This window comes from Phodopus roborovskii, unplaced genomic scaffold (assembly GCF_943737965.1).
Source record: "Phodopus roborovskii unplaced genomic scaffold, PHOROB, whole genome shotgun sequence".
NCBI classification, from domain to species: domain Eukaryota; kingdom Metazoa; phylum Chordata; class Mammalia; order Rodentia; family Cricetidae; genus Phodopus; species Phodopus roborovskii.
In genome coordinates this window covers 28,192,860-28,216,258 of record NW_026126511.1, presented here as the reverse complement: position 1 = coordinate 28,216,258, position 23,399 = coordinate 28,192,860, and the positions used below count along the sequence as shown (strand labels likewise).

The 23,399-nt window shown below is 36.2% G+C and overlaps 1 pseudogene; it reads left to right on the top strand.

The window, feature by feature from the left end:
* Window positions 1–19,644: 19,644 nt before the first annotated feature.
* LOC127230451 (tubulin alpha chain-like) lies at window positions 19,645–22,972 on the top strand (annotated as a pseudogene).
* Window positions 22,973–23,399: the final 427 nt, after the last annotated feature.

Genomic DNA, 23,399 nt, shown 5'->3' with positions numbered 1-23,399 from the left:
GAACCAGGATGTATTCTTGTTGCACAAAAGGACCTTGTGGACTCATCCCCCATGGAGGGATACTCTGTCAACCTAGAGATAGGAGAGAAGTCCTATCCCTCCTTCAAATGACTTGTCAGATTTACATGACCCCACCTGGATTGCATAGCCCTACATGTGGAATGGGGTTGGGTGGATGGGAGGGGAGGGTGGTCAGTGTGTATGTGAGGGGGCAGAGAGGGTGAGGGAGGGAGGGAGGGAAGGAGAGGGAACTGGGATCGATATGTAAAATAATAAAATAAAAAAGAAATCTTCAGCCAGATGTTTTTTACTCATTTTAGAATCAAATTATTCATTTATTTTCAATTTAAAAGTTTTAATTCTAATGTATTTTGGACACTAGTTTTATTAGATGTATGGTTTGTAAATATATTTGAGTATTCCTATTTGTCTGTTAAATTGACTTCTTTATAGTTTTCATTTTTTCTTTGCTGTGTTGAGGCTTTCAACTGTAAGCAATACTACTTTTCTATTTTTTTTTCTTTTGTTGCCTGTGGTTGTGGAGATCATTTTTTAAAAAGTTATTGCTGAGTACCTGTGCTTCTTTATCAGGCAGTCATTTGATACAGATGCCGAGGAGCAGGCACATGCTGTGGCAAGACAGTTTCACTCAGAAGATTTCAAAATATTTTCCCAATGGGGCCTCAAGGGAAAGCAGGTGACTACAGACACTAGCTGATGGCTAGAAAGACTAGCTTCTTAATTCTGAAGGAGCAATATTGGCAACATATCTCAACATCTACTACATAGACTTTGCTAAGCCTGACTAGTTGTTTTCCTTTCTTTTTCTGTTTCTAGTTTGACTAGACAAACACCTAGTTAAACAGATGAATTCTGACCCTGTCCTGTAGGATACTTGATAGGAAAGATGCACAATAAATAATGTTTTATGTATAAACAATATTCATGCAGAATCTATGCTTTGTTGCAAAGACTATTGAATATATATCATTTTAAGACAGTGGTGTATAATTATATGGTATAATATCAGTTGTATTCTAATGATTTCTTAAAACTCGTATACTCTCTCAGCCCAGATACAAGGAAGAGGCCTAGGCTCTCCCGCAAATGCTGTGACAGATTTTGATGATCCCCCATGGAAGTCCTACCCTCCCTGGGGTATGGATGAGGGGTGGGAGTGGGGATTGTTGGGGGGCATGGGAAGATGAGAGGGAGAGGGAACTGGGAGTGATATGTAAAGTAAGATTGTTTCTAAATTAAACAAACAAACAAACAAAAAAAGAAATAGAAGCAAGAGCATCAGGAATCAAGGTCATCCTCTGTTACAGCAAGTCCAAGGCCAGCCTGGGATAAATAAGAGAAAACAAAATTATGATTTGTGGAGTCAGAGTGCCTGATTTTGTGTTTGATCTTTTTACTTAATAGTACAAACTCCAAATTAAGTTTTTTCATAATATAATAGCCATTTCTTAAGATAGTTAAGTGTAAACTAAAATTGTCTATATTAAATGATTCTTGGTACAATTTTCTCAGTAAATATTGACTGTCATCTTTTAAATCAATTTGCTATTTCTGTAAATGGTTCAAAATAAGAACAAAGTGTGATCCCAGTGAATTAAACCCCATTACTTATTTAGTTCACATAGCTCAGTTGCCTGCAATTCACCAATCCCTTGCACTGTTCTGCCTTGAGTGCACAGTTGTGTCTAACCTCTAAACAGCTCTTCCTGCATGATTTCTCCAAATGATGCAAATGTGTTTGTGAGCTTTTTCTGCCAACTCACTTGATGGTATTTGTACAACATGTTCTTTATGGTGTTTATATCTCTTTTCAAGATAATAATCCTTCAGCTCAGTCATTCCTTTATGTCTCTGCTCATGTTTATCTCCTCTCAACAGAGCATATCAAATTCACTTTGTTCCCTGCCAACATCAGAGGTACAAATATACTCCCTCAGGTAGTCAATACTTTGACCTTACACTTTCTTGCAGCTCTCATCTACATGTCCATAATCCATTTCTCAGGTTCCTCCTTTGCCTTGTCAACAGTTTCTTTTTCTCATTCTCTAAATATGGACTGCTTACACTTTTTCTGTTTAGTATACAAATCACCTTTTTTGCATTGGTATGTGTGTTCCCACAGGTTAAATTATTATTTCTAAGTGGGGAAATGAAAATTTGTATTTGCTGCATTACCTTTTTTCCCAAGATACAATAGGGAACCTTTAACAGCAATATAAAAGACCTCTCATCATCGAACACAACTGATCTGCTCCGACTCTAACAAATTCTGTTGTCTTTATTTTCCTCTTCTTAGTATCCAGAATCTAATGTCACATATTCATCTTAGTTAAATCTATTTCAGTGTTTTCAATTCCTTCTGTTCTAGTCTACTTAAACCTTGCTATAAACTTGTGTGTGACAAGAAGATTAAGGTAGTTTAACACACATCTATTAAGTGCCCATTCAATTCCAATTTCACAAGGCCATATAATAACATTATGACTATGGGATGATTTGTCCTTTAAGAAATTCTATTGGTGCAGAAAACAAATATTTAGGCCCAATATAAAGAATCAGGGACGAGTCTATTGATACGCATAAAATGCTATGGACACTAAAAAATAAGAAATTGATTCTGGTATTGGGATCTGCCACAGTAGCTGCAAAGAAGAAGTGACATTTTAGCTATTTCTGAAGATGAGCCAGGCATATAGCATCCTTGACATTTAAAGGTTTACAGTCCACAAAATGCCTCAACTCTGCCAACATTTGTAATAGATGCTTACCTGCCCGAAGGAACATCTGACAAGCTATAAAAGATTCCTTACCCAGGGTTCCAGTGCCTCAGAAATCATGGATAATTCTACTATTTAAGTATGCATTGAACTCAGTCTTGACATCTACTCTCAAACAAATAGTTTTGGACATTTCCTTTCTACTTGTGTCTACTTTCACTAAATGAAATTCAGTTTCATTTTGCTTCCTTCTCTTAAAGTAACTGAGAAAAATTGGGTCCTAGAAATTCAGACTTTTTGAGAATTTGAGATTCATGATCTCCTTGGCTAGGCAATAAAATAATTCTGAGTAAGACTATTAGGGAAACAGTATGACAGATATTAGTGATTATTCTTTAGCATTAAGATATTTAATTGAAAATTTAGTATTTTGTTTCCCTGTTTTACCATGGTTACTCTGAAAAGCACCATTCTTATTTGTAAATTTGTTTGTTTGTTGTTGTTTTTCCATAAAATTGTCATTTTGAGTTTCAAAGATGGCTTAATAGATAAATTATTTTTTGCACAAGTGTCAGAAGTGAGTGTGGATCTCCAAACTTTACACGCTTGCTATTTGGGTATAGCAACTCCATGTAATCTAAGCACTTGGAAGGAAGAGGCAGAAAATCCATACAGCAAAGCTGGCTAGTAAGACTGGCCTAATTGCCAATACCTGAATTCAATTGAAAGACACTACCTTATTGAATAAGGTGGAGAGCAATTGAAGAAGACATTAGACATCTATCTCTGGCCTCCATATATGTGCATACATATCCATACACATCTTCTAACATTTGTGAACATGCATAAAGATGTGTCTGATGGGAGATGTCATTCTGTATATGTTTCGCATACTGGTTAATGAAAAAAGCACTGTTGGCCAATAGGAAAAGAAGATAGGAGGGACTAGGAGACAAGGAGAAAAAAGGAAGGGGTAAGGAGGAGTTAAGATGGAGAGTCTGGAGAGAGTGGAACCGCCAGCCGCCTCTTGCTGGTAAGACCATGTGAAAATACATAGATCAACAGAAATGGGTTAATACTTAAGACAGAGCTAGCTGATAAGAAACTAGTACCTGGCCAACAGTATAATATCAAATACAGAGTCTCTGTGTATTATTTGGGGCTGGCGTGGCAGCGGGACAAGACTGGCGGCGGGCAGGAAAAACATACTCCTTACATGTGTCACCATACACAAATACACATACAAATATAATCCTGCAAAAAGTATTAAATTCAACACACTTTGTGTTTGCTAAGAGAAAAACACCTGTAGCTGTATGAATGACACTGCATGTTGTCTTACACACCATTCACACTGGATTACAGAGAGGATGTTCTTGCACTTGATATGAGCTAATATAAATCTGGGCTTGCTTCTGTCCTCAAAATGGATCTAACTAGGGATAAAAAGGAAAAAGGCAATGACTACCTGAGACCCCAGAAGACTATTATGGGAATTAAAATCAAACTATAGCCTTTGATAAAATAGTACATATTAATTTAATCAGGACAGCTTAGAATGGCTTTGAGAGCAACTGAAGACTGAGTGAACAATAAATTTCCCAATAGAACAGCAATGACTATTGATTTGTATGGAAATATCAATCAAAATTTCTATGTCACTTGTTTTCCTACAAATTCTATGTGAAAATACACAATTAGATTTATTGGCTTGATTCTAAAAGAATTATCTTAATTGAATTTCTTCATGTATTTTTTTCACTGAATTTGAATAGTATATATAGAGATCAAACTGGTAAGTGCCCCAGGTAAACACTGAACCAAACTGCTGGAATCTAGTTGCAGAGATGGAACAGTGATGAGCAAAGGGTCAAGACAAGGCTGGAGAAACCCACAGGAATGGCTGACCTGAACAGGAGGGAGCTCATGGACCCCAGACTGATAGCTGGGAAACTGATAGCATAGGACTCACCCAGACCCCCTAAATGTGGGTGTCATTTAGGAGGACTGGGCAGTCTATGGGCCCTCTGGTAGTGTATCAGTGCTTATCTCCAGTATACAAATGGACTTTGGGAGCCCATTCAACATATATGGACACTTTCTCAGCCTAGACACATGGGGGAAGGCCTAGTCCCTGTTCCAAATGAAGATTCTCCATGGGAGGCCTCATCCTTCCTGGGGAGCAGAAAGGAGATGGTATGGGTGTTTGGGGATGCACCGGGGAGGAGTGGAAGAAGAGGGAACTGAGTTGACATGTAGAACAAGCTTGTTTCAAATTTAAAATTAAAAGGGGGAAAAAAAAAAAAGGTAAGTACCTAATAAAAATACACTGAAAGTTTGTGGATATTTATCATTCAAATAAAAAACTAAACACAAAAACAACAACAAAATAATATGGGGTTAAGTTTTAGAAAGACTAAAAAAAACTTAGTTTAGTTGCAGCATTATAAGAAACAAAGAGAACAAATAAGAATATCATTAAATTAATCACAAATATGAAAAACAGTACATGAAACATCAACTTTAGTTCTCCCAAATGAGGCATGTATTGCTTTTTGTTGCTGCTACAAAATTCTTGACAGAAGCCACTTAAGGGAAGTGGGTTTGGTGTGTCTCTAAGTTTGAGGACACAATCCATCATGGAGGTGAAGGCATGGTAATCAGGATAATGTCCCTGTTCACATTGGGTCCAGATTCTTAAAGGAGAGAGATTCTTGGCAGTTAAAGGGTAATTTTAGGCATTTTTATTCTATTTAGAACCTAATACCATGGAATAGTGCTGCCTACATTAATAGTGAGCCTTCCACCTTTTCTATAACAGTCATAGAAATGTTCTTGTGTACATATCCAGATTGTTTCCACTGTGATTCTTTTTTTTATTTTGTCTGTATGGGAGCTTTCATAGCATGTGTATCTGTGTACTTTGTGGTTTTAGGGGTAAGAAAGGGTATCTTATCCCCTCGGACCTGAGTTATAGATGGTTGTGAGGTACCATGTGGGTGCTGGGAATCAAACCCAGGTCATCTGGAGGAACAGTCAGTGCTCTTAACAGCTGAGCCATCTACCTAGTCTCTTTACATTGATTATTATTATTATCATCATTATTATTATTATCATCATTATGATGATGATGATGATGATTAAAGCTGAGCCTGTGTCTTAGGATTGTTCCTAATTAGCTCTTATAACTTAAATTAATTCTATCACATTGCATTATCTCTCTTCCATCTTGTACTTCCTCATTCTTCTTCATGTCTCCTGGTATCTCCTGTGCACTTAGATTCTCCTCTCCTTTTTTCTTTCCAGAAACCCTGCCTATACCCACAGTGATTCTTAACCCAGTAAAATGGATTATGAATATAACTATGACAATTTATTAGAATTGTTGAACCCAAGTCTACTAGCTTTGTAGTCCTGGCTTAATTGTCAAAGCTTTGAATATGCATTTCAATCTTGATATGTTTTGTAAAGTTAATAAAGCAGAAAGAATGCTAAACTTCAAGGATAATTTCCTTCCATTTATTTTTTTTAAATATGGTGAGCTATTTATAGGGCAAAGTATTTTTGTAATATAATTGGTAGAACAATATTATGAAGGAGGATGTGGCAAAGAATTCACATATGCCAAATATATGAAATGAAGTTCTTGATAATGAAAACAATTTGCTGAAATAATGGAGCTATTTGGAAAAAGGAATTTCCATTGCATGCATTAGTATAATTCTTCATACTTATTAGATAAATTGAAATGTTAGAGCTCCATTAAAAATAAAATAAACATTTTTTTTTACATTTCTGTTTTAAGCATATGAGAGAATATTTAAAAACTTAAAATTATGTAAATGGTTAAAGGTTTACAGAAGAAAACAGATGAGGTTATGACATATGTATTTACTTAACATAAGGCAGCTGGTGCTTTCTAGGACTATGAGTCTTAACTTTAATTTGAGGGGGGCAATACATTATACTTGAATGTGAGCAAATTTGGGGTTGAACATAGCTGATTTGTGGACCTTTGACAAATTAAAAAGTCTGTCTAGATCTACAGTTACTCACCTACATAATGGAAAGCTAATATCTATGTCTTCTTCAGTAACATGTATGAGGGGTAACTTTAGGAATACTACTCACACCATTGAGATGAAGTTATCCTATTTAATGTCCCTTATATAATTAGCATTGAGAGAGATACTTAAAAACTCTCATTAGCCATCTACTTGAAACTCATCTTGAGCTAACCCACAACATTATACCACCTTCTCTATTGCATCAGAGCAATCATCCACCATAACCAAGTAGGCTTCATCCTAGGGATAGAGGGGTGGTTCAACATACAAATATCCACCAATGTAATCCACCATATAAATAACAGAAAAAGAAAAACCACATGATCATTTCACTAGATGATGAAAAAGCTTTTGACAAAATCCAACACCCCTTCATGATTAAGGTATTGGAAAAATCAGAGATAAAAGGAACATACCTAAACATAATAAGAGTAATATACAGCAAACCAACAGCCAACATAAAACTAAATGGAGAGAAACACAATGTGATTCCTCTAAAATCAGGAACAAGACAAGGCTAGCCATTCTCTCTATATCTCTTCAATATTGTACTTGAAGTTCTAGCTAGAGCAATAAGAAAACAAAAGGAGATCAAGGAGATCCAAATTGGAAAGGAAGAAGTCAAACTTTCTGTATTTGGAGATGACATGATAGTTTACATAAGTGACCTGAAAAACTCTACCAAGGAACTCCTACAGCTGATATACACCTTCAGAAAAGTGGCAGGATACAAAGTTAACTTTGAGAACAACTTTTAAACAAATGTGTAAGTAAGAAATCCCTACTGGATAGAATTATGCTGTAGTCCCTATTCTGAAATACATAAATGTAACCGAATTTTAGAGACTTTCTCGCTTCTACTATCTCATTTGTTTTGCTCGATACTGATATCAAAATGGAAAATAAGGATTATTTTGTGAAAATTGAAAACGATAGAAAACATAGAGAATATTGTATCTGTATTGTAATCTCAAAAATAAAATTAAAAAAATGAAAATCAAATAAAACAAACCAAAAACACAGCAAGACAAAAAAAAAAAAAAAAAAGCTGAAACAAAACAGGAATTCATTTTATATTGGCCAGCTATTTTTCAGTGTGTGGTCTTCAGTAATCAAACACTTTCTTCAGGCTTTGGAGAGTAATGGTCAGCCTTGACAATAGACTGTGATATTTGGGGAAGTCTGTGGGATTGGCCAATGACTCAACAAGCTGTAACCCTTTTCTGGAGCTAAAGATTTTAGTTGGTTGTGTAAGTAGTAGGTACACTATATCAGGTTCTAGACTGGTGAAGATATTTCAGTATTCATAATATTGCTACCTGTTAGAAAGATGATTAGATAGAAAAGGTGGAAAGAAATGGATTGAAATGTTCAGTGAGTTTATTGAACTTGCTAAATCAGACACAAGTTAAGCCTTTATGCAATATATCCATATAAGCAGAACTTGGTCACTTTGTTATTCTCTTCAATCTCTTCAATCCAGTGAGGTCTGAAATTTACCTTCTTACCATGTACACTCTTGGTAAATGAACTGGTTGACACTAACCGGTGAAACAGAATGGATGGTCCTGACAATGTCACCATTAGATTTTCTTTTTATCTGCATCCTGTGCAGTTAACAATTTTGAAAAGAGGTGTCTGTATAACTATTACACTTTTGGCACCTGTCTTGCCTCTGGAATAATTTTCAACTTCGGTTTCCTTTAAGTGTGTCTTTAAATATTTCTTATGTTGATCAATTCATTTGAAAGGTACTATTTTGTAATTTGTAAAGGACTGTGAACATTCTAAAGATTTGGAAACTTTCTACTTACTGATATAATAGCATGTTTAAAATAACAAGGGGAGACTATAAACTGTTCAGGTTATTTTTTTCTAGGAAATATTGTTGGTTTTTTTAATTTTTTTTTGTTTGACCCTGTATTCCCTACATACATGTTGCTAAGCTCCATCCATTGGAGTAGATGCTCACATCCTTTAGTCAATAACTTATCTGAAGGTTTGCTTATAATTAAAAATATATTCTCTTGGTAAGGGTTATATCTAGGGAATTTTGGACCTAATGAGATTTTAAAATGTTTCCTCTACTGTTAATATGAAATATTTATTGATTATTCCTTGCTCTTTTTAAAACATGGAAAAGTCCTGCTTCATGATTGTCTCATTAAGCATAAAATTATGAATATCTCAGAATTTTTACTGTTTTCTCTTAATAATATCTGATCTGATCTCTATGACTCCAATCATTTTCCATTGTTATGTTATTCTATTTATCTATATATGTATTTATACTCATTTCATGCCTCTTCTTTTGGCTCTACTTTTTAATTTTGTTTTTGTTGAGAATTGAAATGAAGGTCATCATTACCTTATCTTATGTAACTTTGAACCAAGGCATCTATTATCATTTTAGCTAATCATCACTAATAGATTTCAACCTATTTAATGGTAACAAGATGATCTAACTTATATGGAGAAGACTTTAGATGACTATCCAGTGAGTCTCTCAGCTGACATAAAGACTTCAGTAAAAGTCATTCTCAATCCACCTAGTCAGTTTTCCCCTCAAATCATAGATATGGACTCGTAGATGCCTTGGAAGTAGTTTACTATATTTCACTTTAAAATTTCATTGTTTCTGTTAGTCAAAATTCTTTTAAGAATTATGATTAATTCACAGAGTCTCCATCATTCAAAAATTATATATTCTAGGGTGTTTTATGCAAATCATATGTCTGCATCACATGGGTACCCTACCACAAAAAAGACAGCATTGCAATTCTCACTATGTATGTGTTTGCAGAGTGAACATAGCCAGGAAATCTGCACTTTAAGCGATGTGCTCAAATGTAGAATGAAGAAATATTACCCTGAAAGCTTGTCAGAGTGCAGTCCATTTCCATAATTTACACTACTAGTATATACTTTGCATGGAATTGATGGAATATGTTTGAAAACATACATTAAACAGCAATCCCTTTTTCTTCAGAGTAACAATTTGACCTGGATTTTATTCAGTGGCATTATTGTAAAAAGTGTGTTTTGAAGAAATGGATATAATCTGAGGATTTTCTTTAGTTCTAAACTAAGCAGTCTTTTTGTGTTATCAGGAATGGTGGCAGAACAAAGGTCACTGCTCAGTCAGGACTTTGTTCCTACAGTAATGTCCATAACAGGAGATGAGTTTTTTCCTTTGCAAAATTCTGTGGAACCAAATTTCCATAAGATGTGAAGCCTATCCCTTGATAGGCACCAAGTATTCCTAGATACAACAGATATACTGTGTATTCTGTAAGATTTTTTTTACTATATAGATATCTTTGAGAAAAGTCAGGGACAAACAACAACTAGAGTTGCTGTTTTAGGAATCATAACAAGAGAATCACTGGACACTGGCATCATTATATTCAAGGCTAGAAATCCTCAACCAGAAGAGTACTTTTTGACTAAGCATGCTCGTCCAATTCCAGGAAGTTCTCAGTTGTCCTTAAAGAAAACAAAACAAACACAAACACAAACAAAAAACAAAAACAAACAAACAAAAACAAAACAAACAAACAAAAACAAAAACAAACAAACAAAAAACAAGAAGCCTTTTCCTTGAACATTAGTAGCTGATTAAAGAAATTACCCTTATTTTTGCATTTCCACTTGACTCCATAACCTATTTCTGTTTGGTTTGTATCTAACTATTCTGGGATCTTATTTAATAGAAATTCTCCTTGACAGATTTGACATATACTATCCTTTAGTTTGTTTGAAAATTTAGAAATAGTACTTATTACTCTTCCCACTCTTTTTCATTTCTCTGTCTCTCTGTTTTTCTGTCTCTCTCTGTGTGTCTTTCTGTCTGTCTGTCTCTCTCTCTCTCTCTTTGTGTGTGTGTGTGTGTGTGTGTGTGTGTGTGTGTGTGTGTGTGTGTGTGTGTGTGTTAGGGACTGACCACATTATTGCCTGGTAAGTCACTAGCCTATGCCTTAATTCATTATTGCTTTTTGTAAAAGAGACTCTACTTGGCATCTGTAAAACTATAATGGGACAAATGATACCCCTAATAGTCACAATGTAACAAACAAAATTCCAGTGCTAGGAACAGGTTACTTCTTTAGTCTTGGCCACTGAGGTTCCATAGCCTCCCACTAGATAAAAATCTATTTTAAATACACTTGGTTACCCACCAGAACTTGTTTCTTAAGATACCACTATTTAAGTCATAGAATCTGGAGAAATCAAGTGATATTGACTTGGAAACATCATCCCTACTGGTTAGATTCCATAGTTTTAAGTGATATGCATACTATTGGTGGAAAAAAGCAATCATCAATCTTAACCAACAATGAGACGTGTGTGTTATAATAAAAAACAGTTCAGCAAGACATGCCCAAAGAATCAATAATGGCATAAGTATCAAGGGATTAACCAATCACTTTCTCGTTGGGTGTGAGACCCATTCCACAAGCTGAATCCTATACTCAACACTATTACCAGGCCAAAAAACTGTGGCTGATAGGTCATAGACCTTAGGTGATAACCAGATACTATTGCTCAGCTAAACAGACAATGTATTAAAATGACTCCTAATGACTTATTCTATATGCATACATTAGCATCTTTCAACTCCTATCAAAAAGCTTCTTTTTTGTAATAGTTGACAATAAATATGAAGATCTATAATTGATCAAGGTGCAGAAAATGAGAGACTGTGAATGCTCAGTCCTAAATCAGACATCTTCTTCACAAGACCCAGGGATCACTGAAGAAAAGATTATAAGAATAAAGGTGGTCAATGATTACAAGGAAACAGTACTTTCTGAACTTATCAAGGCAGTTGTACATGAACTCATAGCATTTGTGACAGCAAGCATAACATCTGCACAAACCCAACACTGACCATGTGTCAGTAAAGATAGGGGAAGTGGGCATGAAACCGCACCCTTAGCTAAGGAATTATTAGCAACTGATTGTAGGGAAAGGGTGTAAATCTTCATAAATGTGTCAGTCTTAGAAGGTCATCTATGCTCCAATGGAAGATACCTCCCCAATCCAAGAATGTATAGGAAGTACAGACTATTTAATATGCTTTTAAGAATATAAAATTTAAGTTTAAGGCATAACTCCTGGAATCCAGTTGCAGAAAGGGAGGAGTGATGAGCAAAGGGGTCAAAACCTGGCTGGAAAAACCCACAGAAACTGCTGACCTGAACAAGAAGGGGCTCATGGACCCCAGACTAATAGCTGGGAAACCAGCATAGGACCAACCCAGACTCACTAAACTTGGTTGTCAGTTAGGAGGCTTAGGTACTCTATGGGGCCTCTGGTAATGGATCAGTATTTATTCCTAATATACAAATGGACTTTGGGAGCCCATTCCACATAGAGGGATACTCTCTCAGCCTAGACACATGAGGGAGAGCTTGGGCCCTGCTCCAAATGATATGACAGACTTTGAAGATTCTGTATAGAAGGTCTCACCCATCCTGGGTTGCAGAAAGGGGATGGGATAGGGGGTTAGGAGGGGAACCAGGGAGGAGGGGAGGGAGAGGGAACTGGGATTGACAAGTAAAACAAGTTTATTTAAAATTTAAATTTAAAAAGGCAATTTCAGTCAATCAAGGCATCAAAAATATTGATTTTATTATATATTATAAAAAAGAATATAAAATTTAAACGAAGAAGAAAGTTGTAGGTAGAGAAGAGGTATAGGTCTGGGAGGAATTGGGGGAAAGGTGGATTGTACATGTTCAAAATGCATAGTTTAAAATTCTCAAAGACATTTAGTTCACACAGGTATTTCAGACTCACCTACACTGGTGTCTATGTTGTCATAAAACCTACTCTTTCTGTGCTCTTATTCCCAAGAACAGTACCTTCTGGTTTAAATTATCATAAGTTCTATGCACGGTACCCTCATTAAAACAGAGAGTACATTTATTCTTATATATTCTTATTTTTTTTTTAGACCACGTGATCCTCTGGACTGATCTAATGCTTTTAGAAATGTTTTTGAGTGTATGGATCAATGGATGAATGAATGAAAATAATGTTTAGCTTTCTTTTCAGTGAATTGTATAATTTTCTTGGAAGTCATATGTAGGACTGCTTTTAATATAAAAGAATAATACTATCATTTATATAATAATTATGTTTTTCTAATAGAAGGATATTTTTCTCATAGAACTCCGTATTTTACATGTACATATTTTACTCAGGCCTGAACAATAGAAGTAATAGGTTTTAGATTTTGGCATAGGTAAGACTCAATAAATGTTACAATTTTTAATAAATGAATGAAAATGAGCACTAGTTCTTGTCACCATGAATTTTTCCTTTTATATAACAGGCCCAATTTTATCTACTTCTTGGCAGAATGCAGTAATGATAGCATTTCTATAACAGGAACCGCATACGTCTGACAATGGGGTTCTTTCCCCACGGTGTTTTGTATGTATATGTGTGAGGGTTTTCCTCAGGGCAGCACAAAGCAGTATTAGAATTAGGACTCATACAGGAAGTGAATTCGAGATTATCCATTGTGCACAGAGCTGAAAGCATGTGACTATGCCCTCTTTGCCAACATTCACGTACTTACTCAGTGGAGATATGATTTTTCAGGCTATGGCTCTACTGGGGTACCTGCATATCTAAACACAAGCCAGTTTCCTCTGAAAATTCCCTCAGCTTCTTGCAGAAAAGACAACAAATAGGTTAATACAGCCAGGAATATTGCTTTTTCAATGCTGCTGGCACATTTTTCTCTCTGATAAACCGGTTGCACTTGCAGCCATGTGATTGGTAGGTAAGGAGTAAGAGATGGTGAGCTTTGGTTGAAACTGTTCATCACCCCTCCCCCTCTCTCTGGCAGAAAGCGGCCACAGCAAGATGTGCAATGGAGAGGAGGTAATTGGGACAGCATGACCTGTGGGGAAGTGTTCCTCCTGAAGGCAGCCTTTTAAGCTCCAAGAAATTGCTTTATACTAAATGAAATACTGATATGACAAGTTATCATTGCATCACAGAACCATGTAACTCTTTCAGATGCTATCAATTAAGTGGGCGTTTAGCCAGACTTAGTAATTGAAATACACATGATTACTTGCTGCATTTGCTTTTCTGTTACGTGTTTGAATGTTTCATATTCCTGGCCAAGTATGACTTGCAGTTTCTGAGGATTTGTCGATCTGTTTGGTCTTGTTCCACAGTACACACTGTGCTTTCCACTTAGAGACAGTGGCAGTGCTGGTTGAGTTTTATTGTTATTGCTTTGTTGATATGTTTGGTTCAGGCTCTAAAAAATATACACTATTACTGCCTTCCAATTGTATTTTTAGCTCCTTAGCAATGTGCCAGCAGCGTCCTGCCTAGAGCTCCCTTTTAATTCATAGGCTTACATAAATGTTAAAACGGAGGGGATGCCAAAAGCTTCTTGGAATAGTCTGAGAGCAATGAACCTCTAATTTGTGTCAACTGGTTTAAAAACCAAAGTGCCCTTTGATAATGTGTATACTGGAAAGAACTGATTTCCTAGGGAAACCATCACATGTTAGATAGATGTGTTACCTTTAGGCATATTGATAGAAACTCCATAAATGAAAAGTACCTTGATCCTTAAAGTGTTTCTAGATAATTTTTTTAAAATACAATGAGCATTTTCTTAAAGATCCCCCTATTAACTGCATCTCATTTTTTGTAACTAATTTAAGTTTTTTCTTTAAGCCAGGCTCACTTTATGTATTGGTCTTATTTCCCAAAAACTGTAGGTCAGAAATTTTATGTTTTATATTTATAATTTGCACTAAAATACTGAAATACTGCTAAGAATAGATTATTTCTGTAGGTTGACATTTTTTGAGGGTGTGGTTAAATAATACTGATTCACATTTTTATTTCTTTTAAAGTACCAGGAAGTGCCAAAATTTATGAGGACTATTCTTACTAATTTTGTATTTTTCTTTGCATTTAGTAACATTTATAAGGAATATTTTTCTCTGAAAATCTGGTTTATAATTAAGGACATTGATTATGATATCCTCCAAAAGAGGAGTGATTAGGCTGCTTTCCCCTAAGAATCAGTGACAAAATGAATAATGAAATAGTAAATAAATCAGAAGAGATAATGTGGACTTTCTAGTCAATGGTCATTGTTAAGTCAGTACAGCAATTCTAGAGATTTCCAGGATAGCCTTGGACCTATATCCAATAATGTGTCTACTTAAAATTGGTTATTGTGCTAAGAACTCTTACCACACACACACACACACACACACACACACACACACACACACACACACACACACAATGAATCTAACAAAAAGCAGTGGCATTAATCATAGCAATACTTAGGTATACAACATCTTCTGGGTTACATATATAATATCAAACTTGAAAAGGTCAGTCTTATATTCACTTCATAGGTGAGGACCCTGAGGTCACATGGATTTGCATGAAATAAGCATACAGAGCTGTGAGTGTTGCGGGTAATAAAAAGAATCTAAAATATTGAACTGCTTCATGAACCAAGAAATCTTCATACATTAACAATACTCTAGTACCTTCCTTAGGAAGAGGGAATGACAGATTCATTTTATTAAAAAGGGTATTTAACAGTAAGGTTTTAAAATGATTAGAGAATACTAATGAGTGTGATTATTGCTAGAGTTGAATTTAGCAAAATATCTCTGAATTATGGAGGCACAGCTAAGGAATGGAGCAGCCTTTAACTTTTGTGTATTAGAGAAGCTTAAAGCATATTGACAACTAAAGAAAGCCTGAAGTACATTTCAGTCTACTTTAAGCATTTAATATGAGTTAAAATTTTAATGCCCACACATTTGATTTATTGACAATGTTCTTCATTCTTTCACAGCTTCTCTATCACCCTTATTCTTCTACTCATCCTTCCGCACTCCCTCCTTCTTGGTTTCATTATTAGTGCATGCATGTGTGTGCGTGTGTGCGTGCGTGTGTGTGTGTGTGTGTGTGTGTGTGCCCAGTGCATAAACAATGCCTGATATCCTGAGTCTTATCATTTATTATTCTTTCTTCTAAGCATCACAGAATAGCTTTGGTATGAAACATGCACAGAATATAAGAAAGGCAATTTAGATACCATTTCAAATAACATCACAGTGGCACTTGTCTTATGAAGTGAAAACATCTATACTAACAAAATAAAAAGAGCTATGGGAAATAAGCTTATAAAATGTGACTTTTAAAATAGCTAGAGAAAGTGGGGATTAGAAAGTGAGATTGTTGTTTCAATGGGGAAAATATATATCTAAAGTATTAGGATGACTTGGTAAGTCAACTTTGAAAGTAATTTGACTATGTAATTTCATTTAGTTGAACAAACAGATTAATTTTAAGTAGATACAATGGGATGGTTAATGTGTCTTGACAGATGTAGATTCACCAGGGAAGTAAGCCACTGGGTATGTCAGTAAGGGAGTCTCTTGGTTAGGTTAATGTTTATGGTAAGGTAAGATGCATATTATTCGTGATTGGAGGTTTTCTCTGAACTGTATACTATGGAGAATACCAAGTGAATATTAGCTTTCATTACTTTCTCTTCTTTACTGCAATATGGCCAGCTGCTTCAAGGTCCTTTCCATGACTTCTCAACCATGACAAACTATGACCTGGAACAGTGAGACAAAGTAAACACTTGCAAACTGAAGAGATACTAGAATGAATGTTCAGGAACAGTTATAGAAAGATAAAAGTAATTCACCTAACCTTGCATATTATATAATATTCTGGTCACATATACATGAATCAAAAACACTTGAAAGTATATATTATAAAATTTTAGTATATTTCAAAATTCATGTTGGATTCTCCCAATGTGTTTGTACTAAGTGACCACCTGAATCTAGGCTGAAAATCTCCAACTTCAAATCTCTTAAAATAGCATTATTGCTTTTAAAGAATCTCCTTTTTCAAAGATTTAATAATTACCCAATAAACAACAGTAAGAACACTAGGCGCAAATAGGCTTTTGTATTGCTAAAGTTGAATATCATATTAATGCTATAAAGAAAGCCTTATCAACATTTCTTAGACACTGGAACACTGTGGCTCATGGAAATTAAATGAAATTCCCAAGGCCTATAGTTATTTAAAAGGAAAAAGAACTAAAATTTTTCCACAGCTCTTCTTTAAGTGAAGCCCTTTACAGGAGAGAGAGAGAGAGAGAGAGAGAGAGAGAGAGAGAGAGAGAGAGAGAGAGAGAGAGAGAGAGAGAGAGAGACAGAGAGAGAGAGACAGAGAGAGAGACAGAGAGAGAGAATATGTAAATACTAATGACAAATTCACTTTGGCAGGTCAACAAAATCCAATTTAGTAGAATCAATCAAGTATTATTCTCACTTGCTAATTAACAGCTCCTTTGCTTTTTCGACAGCATAACCAAAGTAGTAACGAGAAAGTTATTGGTCTAGGATAGACCAGGGCATGGCTGTCAGCAACCTCCACATTGAACACAAAAGACAATTATGGTGAATTTGTCCCTGTCCAATTAATGACATTTTAGAAAATGGATCTTTTAGTATTGAACCCTTCACAATTGGTTTGTAAGGGATGGGCTGTTTCAAGTACTTGGGAAAAATCTTGAGTAAGTAAGCCATGTTTTATTTTAAGTTACTGTTCAGGGTCTTCATTAAGTATTCTATATACATTAACTCACCATTGTATTTTATAAATTGGTATCTATTGGGCATTTTCTAAATATGTACTTAGTTTTCCACTCATTTCTTCAGATAGTTTATAGTAGATAGAAATTAAATGTTAAAAAAGTACATTTGTAAGACAGGTGTGGAAAAAAAATCTCGTATAGAAAGGCCAAGAATATTTGATGAGAATTGAGAACTGTTACTTCCCTAACAGAGTTTGAGGAGCCCAACCAGGCATGAGTCCTCTCATGATTTTAATTTGTTCTCTCTGAGTTCATTCCCTATGCTAACACACACACACACATACATCTTCACAAGTGTGCATTGCATGTTTACATATCTAGTTTGGTTTTTAGATAATACTAAAATATAAAGATTTGAACAGCACTCCCACCAAGCTCACTTATTCTTTCTTAGTTGATTCTTCTGATGGTCCTGGAAGCTCAGTCATAATTCTTGAAGAAAAGAAAAGTAATATCAATCTGAATAAAGAAGAGAGATGTCTTATTTGGAATGTAAGTTCTTCATTAAAAGTCTCACTCTTTTATTGTCATGAGTAGTTTCTATGTTCCTTAAAGAAAGCATGGAAAATCATGTTCCCAGGTGAATTTATTCCCTGTGTCACTTCACAAATAAAGAATAATAATTAATGACAACCTGTTCACTGAAAGATCTATTTTTCACACACACACACACACACAAAATAAGATTAGTCATCTACATTTTGAATAATAAGATGCTTTTGGAAGCTGTTGAATAGGCAGTAGTACTTTAGTCACATGCCTTTAGGAAATAACAAATGCATTAGCTAAAATTTACAATATATGGATAGCATAACAATAATTAATTTAAACAGCTACATCAAGATTTCAGATTAATGGAAGGTTAGACTTTTTTAAATACAATTGGTACACCCTTGAAAACTGATATAAAGTTGCTAAAACTAGAGTTTTTACAAGACTGGGCATGTCAGTATTCCATCACAGATGGGCATGGGACCCATAAGACCCCATAATTCACAGAAGAGCTGCAAATAGTTAAAATTTGAAGGTGTGGAAAAGTCATATGCTTTAGTGGTGTAGCACTGATACGTTGTCTCATTCCTGCTCAAGTAAATAGTCCTCCATTGCTTAGACAGAGAACCTCGGTCAAATGAAATGGGTTACACACACCAGACTGAAGGTAGAGGTTTCTATCCCACCAGGTCCTGCCATTCTTCAGCCCCAAATAAACACAGAGACACTATATTGATTACAAAACTGTTAAGTGATGGCTAGGGCTTCTTACTGTCTACCTCTCTCTTAATTATTAACTCATAACTACTAATCTATATATTTATACATGGCCCTGTCTTACCAGAGAACACTTGGTGTGTCCTATCTTCCCAGTCTATACATGGTGTCTCCTCTTGGTAGCTTCTCTCAGCAGCATTCTCCTTGTCTCCTAGCCCTGCTTATCTCCCTGCCTCTCCTAGCCAATCAGTTTTATTTATCAACCAATAAGGGAAACATATATACAGAAGGACATCCACCATCACCAGACAAAACATAAAAATAAGAGGACCCTTGGGAAGAAGATGGAATTTGGTAGGAGGGGAGAGCAGAAAATAGAGGATGATGGGGAGGACGTTGATAAAGATCTGTGTTGCATCACCCTCCCTGTGGAGTTGGGGGGAATGGGATTGGAGGGGTATAGGGGGCATGGGAGGGAGAGAGGGAGGAAAGGAGAGGGAACTGGGATCAATATGTAAAATAAGAAAAATTAAGTTCCATACTGAAAAACAAAACAAACAAAAAAATCTGTTAGTTCAAGGCTACCCAGTGCTATAGGAGACTGAATCAGTCTAAAAGAGTAACAGCTCACACCTTTAATTTCAGCACTAGAGAGATATAAATGATAGGATCAAGGTCTTCAGTCAGTCTTAGAGTTAGTTTCCACCCATGTTGAGGAGAGCATAGCAGTTTGAGTGAATCTGAGGAGTAGTGTAGTCAGGAACAGTTTAAGGATCACCCCTTTGGTCTGAGCTGAGGTAGAGGTAAGAGCTAGTATCTGCCTGCCTTGCTTTTTTGATCTTCAGCTTGAAACTTGAACTCCACTATCAATCTCTGGTTCTTTTATTTATTATGTTACACATCTCCATCTATGTTGACCAGGCTAATGTCCAGATCGGCAATGCCCACGGGGAGTTCTATTGCCTTCAGGCTAGATGCCAACCAACAAGACCATCCAGAGAAGAGGTGACTCCTTCAACACCCTTTTCGGTGAGATGGGCACTGGTCCTAGGGCACTGTGCCTAGATCTCTAACCTACTGTTATTGACAAAATTTTGTACCAGTACCTATCACCAGATATTCTACTCTGAAAAACTCACCAGCTTCTCATAAAAATGACCATGGCCACTTCACCATTGGCAAGGAGATCACTGCCCTTGTCTTGGTCCAAATTTACAAGCTAGTTGACCAGTGAATAGACCTTGATGATGTCTTAATTTTCCACAGCTTTGGTGGAAGAATTGTCTCTGATTCAACTCCCTCTCTTCTTCTTGATGCAAAGAAGTCCAAGCTGGAGTTCTCAATTTACCCAGTCTCACCCCTGGTTTTAAATGCTGTCATATAGCCCTACAATACCACCCTGAAACACTCTGACTCTGCCTTCATTATAGACTTAGGGTTTTTGTTGTTGTGAAGATATACCACGACATTGCTACTCTTATAAAGAAAATATTTAATTGAGGTGTCAGTTTATAGTTTCAGAGGTTTCCTCCATTATCATCATGGTGGAGAGTATGGCAGTGTGCAGGTAGATATGGTACTGGCTATATTATCTTGTTTAGAAGGCAGCAGGAAGTTGACTGTCACACTGCACAAAGCTGAAACAAAATAAACCTCAAAGCCTGCTCCCAACAGTGACAAACTTCCTCCAACAAGACCACACTTACTTCATCATACCTCCTAATAGTGATATACAATGAGATAATCAGGGGAATTACATTAAAACTACCACAACATCCATCATAGAAACCCTTATATTGAGTACCTGACCTACATTAATCCTAACTGCCTTATTAGCCAGATTCTGTTATCTCACAATGCTTCTTACAGATTTGATGGAACCCTGAATGTGGATCTGACCAACCTGGTACTTTATCTTCGAATCTACTTCCTTCTGGCCACATATGCCCCTGTCATTTCTGCTGAGAAAGCTTACCATGAACAGTTTTCTGTGGCAGACACCACCAGTGTGGTGATATATTGTTTATGATTTAAGAAAGCCACTAGAAATCAAAATGCAAAGCTATCCACAGCCATAGAGCCAGGAAAAATGATATATACCTTCATTTCCCACCAGCCACACTATAATCCCAGGACTCAGGAGACAGATGCAGATGGATCTCTGTGAGTTCAAGGCCACCAAAGGTGACATTAGAGTGAATCAGTTTAAAAGAGAAATAGCTCCCACAAAGGAGATCTCAGCACTTGGGATCCCATGCATTTAATCCCAGCTCTAGAGAGGTATATAAGATAGGAACAAGACATTCAGTATTCAGTCTCAGAGATTTATTCTCTAGCCACATTGAGGACAGGATAGCCTTTCCTGCTGCTTTGTTTCTCTGATCTCTCAAGCTTAAACCCAAATTTATGTCTCTGGTTCTTATTATTTGTGTTATACCACCAGTGCCTTCTTTGAGCCAGCTAACCAAATGGTGAAATGTGATCCCAGACATGGTAAATACATGCATGACTTGTTGCTTGTTGTAATGTGGTTCCCAAAGATGTCAGTGCTGCCATTGTAACCATCAAGAACAAACATATCATCCAGTTTGTGGTCTAGTGCCCCGCTTTGAGGTTGACATTAATTACCATTCTCCCATTGTGGTACCCAGTGGAGACATGGCTAAGGTACAAAGAGCTGTGTGCATGCTGAGCAACCTTATAGCTGTTGCTAGGTCTAGCTGCACGTAGACCACAGATTTGATCCAATATATGACAAGTGTGCCTCAGTGCAATGGCGGGGGGGGGGGGCTTAGCATGTAGGAAGGGCAATTGTTTCTCTGAGGTCCATGAGAACATGGCTGTTTAGAGAAGGATTATGCAGAGGTTGTTATAGAAGCTTTTGAAAGAGAGTAAGAAAGAAAGAGATGAATATTAATCCATTCCTTTTAGTCCTATAGCATATCAAACTCTCAGAATTTAAGCTTCAAAATTGGTTGACAGGCATCAGTGTTTCTATTATATTTATATTATTTTCATTCTGCGACCATGCCTATCTTTTCCCTGTAAGCCTGTAAGGTTTTTGCATGATATCTTAAAGCAAAAACTTTAAGGGAAAAAACTATATTTCTTGTAAAAAAAAAAAAAAAGTCTATGACCAGTTTTGGCTGAAGATAGATTCTTCTCATTTTAATGTGTATTGTATGTCTAATCACAAGCTTTTATATGAGCATTTATTTTTAAGCTGTTAAGACTGAAGTAGTTCTAAATTAACATTCATTAATCCCAGTTTGTATTGGATTATGGTAATAAAACATGGCCTATTTAACTTCTATTGTTTATTTCTGTAAAGCATTCAGGAAGTGTTGTATGCCCACTCCTTTGTGGATCCAAATCAGGCATTCCCACTTCCTCCAACTGAGTTTTTTTACTTCAGAGCTTTCACTGCTTTTAGTACTATTTCCCGGCTTGTATACTATCTTGTGATGCTGCTCAATGCTCCTAGTCTATAAGGATGTCTGCTTTAGCTATCAATGCATTCACTGAGCATAACTGTTTTCCTGCTGGGAGAAATACCCGAGAGCCAACTCTAGTTAGGGCAGAGAGAATGTAAAATGGCAGAAAAACATTGATAAAGAAACACACCCAAGGGCTTCCTCTGAGGAAAAAGTTAATGTTAACATTAGCCCTGAGAGAGATACTGATGTTGCTTGTCTTCTGCTTACTTCAGGCAAGCTACAGGAAAAGGGAAGATAGGAGAAATGTCTTCATATCTGGTTCTCACTGGGTTTGTTATTTAATTTATATTATAAATTGTCCATAGTAATTGTCTGATTGATTTTTTTTTGTCTGTATGTTTTTAATCTGTCTCTGCCCCCTTCCCTTGCTCTCTATCTGTGGGTTTCTGTATTTGTTTTCCTCTGCTGCAGGAGGAAGACTATCTAATAATGGTTAAATAAGGATCCAATCCATGAGCATAGAAGATCACTAGGAGTCATTTTATGTTGCTTTTTTATTTTTTATTAGTAGTATTTAGTTTTTTCCCTAGGTCTTTTGCTCGTGTTCAGCCAAGCAATGGCAGGTATGGCTTCTCATTACACTAGTGAGAGGGCCTTAAGTCAAATCAGACAAGGTTTGTGCCATCATTGTCCTAGCATATTTTGCAGGCAGGAAAGATCATAGATCAAAGGTTTTGTGGTTTTGTGACTATTTACTTCTTTTCTTTGTAGCCTGCAGAGTACCGTTCTGTGTCATGGACAGTAGAACACGAAGGTGGAGGCTTTATGTAGGCACAGCTTGAGCTCTCCATATTCTATGAGGTGTGTGGGTGTTATCTTCAGTTATGGGGACTTGATGTCAGTTTTTGGAGAGCAACTTATTGTCTTGTCAACATCCTGGGGTGTATGGAGATTTCCATGGGACCCTTTGGATCAACAACTCAATTGTATAAAAAAAAAGTCCTGGCACTGGAAGCTTTATTTGGTGATAAGAGAAGGCTGGTAGGGTTCCATCGCCTACATTATTTGGAAACTTTATTAGAATAAACTTCATATATCATAGGAAGTTTACACTGCACTAGGTTTCCTTATAGACCCTCAAATTTCCTTCAGTTCTAGCTGTCTCTCTTTTCATTCCCCCTCAATCCAAAGGGAGAATTCAAAGTATCTTTATTTGCAGATGATATGATAGTTGCATATGATATGATATGACCCTAAA